Below are 6,960 nucleotides of genomic sequence, written 5' to 3'. Positions count from 1 at the left end.
TGTTTGAGTAACGGAGATTTACATCAGACAGGACTTTATTTAATTGGAGAAACAATCTTAACGTGTCTGGATAACTCCCTGCTGAGGAACTCATCACTTATGAACGGGGGGACGTTTGACAGAGTGATCTTTGTTGCCGGTTGAGTGAGTGGCAGCACCAACTCAAACAAACCACCAACACTGATCCCCGTCTCCACCAGGTGCTCCACCTTCTCCAGGAACAGGACCACCGCACTGTTCATCCGGGCCGCCGATTTCATCGAGGCATGCCCGGCCACCTCTCCTACGGCGAGGGCGACCTCCGAGAGAGAGAGAAAGAGAGAGAGGCCGGTGTGGTAATCAAAGGACCGTTTGGCCTACAAAACAAAATGGCTGACAACAGAGAACTACAAGATGGTTGTAGTTCTGTAGTTCTATAAGGCCGAATCAAAGCTGGCTTCAGATCGGGGGAGGTCTTGTTTGACTGTTTGGTCAGGACAAAGACAAGGGAAAAGTTGCCTCTTCGGGTGTAGCTCTGTTGAAAGCCTATTTGTAAATGAGTCTTTGTGAATGTGATATGTGTTGCAAATGGTCTGGATCAATGCAGAGGATGTTTAGTTGCATGCAAGATGTTTCTGTGAACAGCATTTGCAAACTAAACACTAAGCTTTGGCTAAGCCAACTAACCAATAACCTAACTGCAAACAATCACAACAACTCAGTAAACAGCATTCAATCACATTCAGCAAGTTAAACAGTCTTGTTTAGCCTGTAAAGCTGTGATAAAAATATGCCCAGTTGTTATATTACCGATCCTTGAATGGATGGAAGAAAGAGTTGCTTTGTGGTGTGCTGCTTTAGTTAGTCGGCAGAAGAAGGCTGGAAAGAGCTGTGGTTAAAGAAGCAGTCTTTGTTGTGACCTTGTTCCAAAGGTGCAGATCAAAGGAAGCTGGTCGCTCGGGGTCCTTGCAGAGTTAAGGCCCTGACACACCAAGCCGACAGTTGGCTGTCGGTCAAAGTCGGGCCGTCGATGAGTGTCTGTTGCCCTGGTTTTTGCGGTGTGTCCTGCACTGTCTGCACTTTGGCGATGGCGGCTTTTCAGCCAATTAAGCATGCTGAATTGATGGCGGAGCTTGTTGGATCAGGTTTTATTTCCTCGCCCCTGTAGCGGGTGAATCTGCCTGTAGTGAAACCAGGGCTAACTGGTGCTTCCTCCGCAGGCTCCACTTTACTCAGCTGCCCGACAGATCTGCTGCTTCTTCCATTTTATTAACCTGAATAGCCGCATGACTGGAGGGAAGCACAGCCAGTTAGCTTCCACTGGCCTCCCAGCTAGCCCCGGCTCTCTGTTTGGATACAACCGGAGCATCGAGCCCCAGGTGTAGTGTAAAAAGTTAATCCCTAATCAAGTAAAAGTGATATATTGTTGTTGTTGATTAAGTTGATTAAGAAACAAAGCTACATATCCATCATATAACTAAGTTTTATATATAAGATCTTATAAAACTGATTGAAATGCATCTATATGTGTTAAAGCACTGTTACACATGTCAAAGTGTTCACGATACAGAGTTCTGAGCTGATATTGTATCCACACTAAAAGAACACACATATAACCTATCATGTTCTGTATAATGATAACACATACACACCTTCAAATGTTTGTATTACTTGATGCACATTAAAGGTTTATACTGCATGTGAGCACATGAGAGCACAAGGGGCTGCATAAAGAAAGTCCCTAAAATTCACGTTTTTTTAAAAATAAAGTGAAAGCGAATCCAGAGCTAAGGGTGGGAGATTTGGGAAATTCCAGGCTCAAAACGAAAGTGATATACCATTAAAAACAGGCCTGCTCGTGATTGGACAAAAAGAAAAAGGTTGCCACCAATAGATTTGGATTAAAGTGGGATGGATTAGCAGAAAGAGGTGGAGACTCTACCCAGTCTCCACCAGCATAAAAGCAGACGTGCTGAGAAGCGGTTTTTCAGTCCAGCTCCGGGGCTTGACTCGATGAGTTGTATGTGTTGAAGCTTGTGAACACATTAAACTCGATTGCATCGGACTCTGCCTGTCTCCAGTGTTTCTTTGAGTACTACTTGGCTGAATCCAAGGTACCAGATCGAGATCAGAGGACAACTGAGAAGCAAGGTTGAGGACAAGGTCGGGAGCCTTCAGGCCCAATTCCAGGCACCGATTTTTGCCACTTCATCGGCTGCACAGATAGGAAACCCCTCAGCTGACAGGATGTACCACTCTCTCACTCCGCTACTTTGTTTATCTCATGCATTCCTCGGACTTTTTCCTTTTTGCATTATTTCCTCTCACACACAGCCGCAGAACGTACATGCTACCACTACGACATGAGGCGACGTGAGGCGACGCAGACGACACAACAGTTGGCTTTCCTCACAGCTAGTTCTTTGATGTTGGTTTGGTGTGTCAGCACCTTTAGACGCTGAGGTGCTAACTCAGTTTGGTTCTCCTTGTTGCTGGAAAGTTAGTTGCAAACCTTGTGTTTGCATACTAATTCATCTGGTTTCCAAGTTTCGACCCCGCTGTGGGCATGCAGGTCGTGGTCCAGGAAAAAGAGAGTCTGTGAGAACCCATTTTCTGGTTCGGGGCAAGGAGCAAGGGTCTGAGCTTGTTGGCAGCCCGGGAGAAAGAGGAGGCCTGTCTGGGCACCTCTGGGCTGGTCCACAGCTCTGGACAAAGAGGTCTGAGCTGCTCGGCAACTCAGGAGCAAGAGAAGGACTTGTCTGAGAGAGCACAACTTTCCTGAAGTTTGCTTAGTGACATCACAGTGGGGCATGTCACTTAAAAGTCCTCTCCAATCAAGTTTTGAGACTTGTATCTCACTAACCCCTTTTCCACCAAAGCAGTTCCAGTGCTGGTCTGGGGCCAGTTCTTAATTTGGAACCGGTTTTCCTGTTTCGACCGACAAAAGAACTGGCTCTGGGCCAGAAAAACCAGTTCCAGAGTGGCAACACTTCTTTGCTGGACTAGAAGAACGAACCACATATGTCACGGGGAAGGGGGTGGGGTTATTGAGCCACTCAGCTACTGCAATGCTGGAGGTGATGGTGGACAAAAGTGTAACTCTGCCACAAACGGAACCTGGTAAGTTTCTTTACGAACATTTTCGTGTTGCTTACAGTTGTATAGTTTTACCAGTTTCTTCAGATAACGGCTGTGTCCCAATTTAGTGCCTGTGTCCCTTGGAGGATGCAGCCCTAAATTGGGACACAGCTATTGTTTGTGATGTCTGCTTGGGTTGATGTTAACTGATCAACAGGTTAGCCTTGGTAACATTAGCTAACGTTGGCAAGTTACTTAGCCATGGGCTCACCTACCAGCCCCACTTTCACTTGGCTAAACATTGTATAATGTGTAGTGGACAAGTCACTGTTTAAAGCGCTGTTTTTCATGTGGTCTATACAGTTATCTGCCATCAAACAAGATGATGCTAACTTGGAGCTAACGTCACCACTCCACTGCAGCTCGCCAACACCATCCAGCAGCTCAGGTCAAAGCCACCAGACCAAACCAGGTAAGCGCTGTTGTGGTGTTTATCCAGTAGTTTGTCTCACCAGACTCTATGCAAACATGGAGACATACCTAAAAGTATGATTTGATTATAATATTAATATGTGCTGTGATAAATGAACAATCATTCATACACAACCCCCTACCACCCATGACTGTTGCCATTGAACCAGGGCTGCTACATACTCCAATCAGCAATACTATGCAGAAGTGTCACTGTTATTTTTATACCCACATCCTCATTTCCATATGGTGTGAGGTCTGTTTACTGTGTTGTAAGACTAGTGCTGATTGTTGAGCTGACATGTTTGTTACATTGTACTGCTGAACCTGTGTTTAGCCACTTATGACTTAAAAAAAACTTTTAAACTGATTCTTCTGTTCTTGTACACAGGGAAGAGGAAGAGAGACAGCAACACAGAGCTGCTGGAATACCTGGAGAGGGCAGACGAGAGGTTCTTGCAGCACAACAAAGACCTGAATGATTGACACCAGTGTGTTTCTTGGACTGATGGGGCGCATGGTATCCGTGATGGAGGCCCAAGCCCAGAAATGAGCAGTTCTGTTTCATGGGAAGTTTTAGTTTTGCACATTCAATGCACACTTGTCACTTTTATCATTAGCTTGTTTTTTGTATTTAAATCATTTTTTTTCTAAAGAGACATGTCTGCTTCTGTGTTTTCACTTAATGATGTACAATTTAACTGTGAAATAAGTTCAAGTAAAGCTAGTAACTACAAGTCAAGAACTCAACAGGTTACCCATTTATGAAGATGCTTTTCATAGATGTCTTCAGTCACTGTGTTTATAAAGAAATGAGAACATGACAGCCATAATCATTTCTATGAATTTATTGAACTGAAGGATGAAACAACAGTGGTGACATGAAGTAGTCCAGCAAACACAGATAAAAGTAGTCAGGTAAACAGCAACAAAACAGCAGAAACAATGGAGAGTAGCAGCCAAAACATGTGCAGCATACACAACCAGAACTAAATAAAACAAACATTTGAATGGCAGGTTCAGTTATTCCCTCTGTTAAAGTATGCCATTAAAGCAGCTCTAATGTCAGCCCCTTCTTGGTTGCCATGCTCTGGTGATGCCTGAAGAGGAGGCTGAATGTTGGCCTGTCTGTCCTGGTGCTCCTCAGTGAAATTGTCACTATGTTCCTCACAAATGCTATGAAGGACACAGCAGGTCAGTGCCATTTTCTTGCTCAGGTCAAGTTTGCAGTCATTTCTTTTTAGGAGGCACCTCCACCGTCCTGTCAATCTCCCAAAAGCCATTTCCACAACTGACCGTGTACTGCTTAATCTGTAGTTGTAGGTGTGCTGTTCAGGGGTCAATCTGCCAGTGTCCGCAAAGGGCTTCATGAGCCAGCTCTGAATGGGGTAAGACAAAAATGTATAGGTAAATAAGCATGCTGAGTGGAGAGTGATCAATACTAAAATGAATATCCATCATGCTATTTAACCCTTATGCCTCGTTTAATAAAGTTTTGCTTGTATTGAAAAATAAATGGATATGCGCATGAGTGTCTGTACATTTTTCTCCGTTAAAGGGTTTTTTTGGGGGAGTTTTTCCTTATCCGCTGTGAGGGTCCAAAGGACAGTGGGATGTCATATGCTGTAAAGCCCTGTGAGGCAAATTGTGATTTGTGATATTGGGCTTTATAAATAAAATTAATTGATTGATTGATTGATTGAAATGTGTGTATGTGCAGATACAAACAGGGTCTTGCAGATCTGCATTCATAGCATGTGAATGCGCTGTACATTTAATGTATGAGGAAATGTACAGCACATTTGAAGTGTAATATATCATTCTGTTGAGTTTATTATGTTCTATTGATGCCATATATATATATGAACACAGACAAAATTATCAACAAAATTGAGTGACAAACCAAGAATGTTCTTAGTGAGGCATATGGGTTAAGAAAATGAGGTTAAACATAAATCACTTGTATTTTCATATAGTTTGTTTACATGCATTTCAAATAATAGAGTTCATTTCACAGAGCTATGCATCCTCTTTTGTCCAGCTGAAACTACAATAAACTAGCCCGCAGTTGTCTAAATAAGTACACGTACACATTTGCGTTGTGAATTAGCTGTGCTCTGCCAGCTAACGTTAGCTTACAACAAAGGCTAACATAAGAATCTCACATTCAGTGTTAGTAAGATACAAACCGTGTTAGGTTATTACCTGTCTTCTGGAACGTAACTGCCGCCAATACAAATACTGTCGAGCAGCTCAAATACGATGTATCTCCCATGTTTGGATGCAGATGAAGCCTCATAGAGCCAGGAGTAACAGCTGCACAAGTACGTGGTCCGCCATCGTTGTTGTTGTTCCTTCGAGCTTGGTGCCAGTGGGAAAGCAATGATGTAACTGACGTATACAGTGACACAATGACGTGGTACCCTAACCACCTCGAGCCGTGGAAAAGCAAATTGGTTCTCAGTTGGTTTGCAAGTTGAACCAACTGAGAACCAGCACTGGAACTGCTTTGGTGGAAAAGGGGTAACTGAGGTGTGAGGTGGGAGGTGGGACATCCTGGAGATGGGTGTCAAATAGCTCTCTTTGTTTGAAGAACAAAGAGCATGCAGAGAAGAAAAGCCCTCACATGTTCAGTTTAGATTTTAACAAATGGCAAATCATCTGTGGTCCGTGTGAATCCCAACACTCCTTAATGGTCAATTTAAATGAATCTCTCAGGGTATGTTGCTGGTACCTTTATCTTAAAACATTTTTTTGCAAGTTATGTGATGACTGGCTTGGCTGTTAAAGAGTAAGGTCTATTTATGTGCTGAGCAATGTCTCCTCCAAAGCTCATTGGATAACATCTTCAAAATGCAATGAGATATCAATGAGACTTTGATAACTTTAAAACAGTTAGTCCAACAATGATCCATTGAAAAATTTGGTACAAATTATGCTTGCGGTTTAGAAGATTTTTTTTAATTGTTTTTCAAAAAATTCAAAATGGGATAAATTTTCCAAGTTGGACCTTAATGGTTCTTGAGGCTGTTTTGTAGAGCACATAGAGCTGGACTTGTGAGTCAAATTTCAAGTTGTACTTGAGATGCATGGCCTTTTCAAAAATTGAATTTTGGGGTTATAATTATATCGCCTCCATCTGGCCAATTGCTGTCATATTTCTGGAACAGCATTTGCACACAGCATCCAATCATTGGTGAAAATTATATGTGCATGCAGTGTACTGCCTCTGGGAAATTTGTGGAAAACATTTCTTTAGAAAAACAAAAAGAAGTCTGCAAAGCATGAACAACAGGGTTTCAACCCTTCAGGCTTTAACCCCTCATACTCCAGCACAAACTAAACAGGGTTCAGCCCCTTCAGGAGTGGAGCCCTAACAAGTCAGCACAAACTTAGTAGGGTCCAGCCCCCTTTGGGCTTGAACTTTGATAA

The sequence above is a fragment of the Epinephelus fuscoguttatus genome, linkage group LG12, assembly GCF_011397635.1.
Source record: "Epinephelus fuscoguttatus linkage group LG12, E.fuscoguttatus.final_Chr_v1".
Taxonomy (NCBI): domain Eukaryota; kingdom Metazoa; phylum Chordata; class Actinopteri; order Perciformes; family Serranidae; genus Epinephelus; species Epinephelus fuscoguttatus.
Note: the sequence above shows the minus strand (reverse complement) of the source record.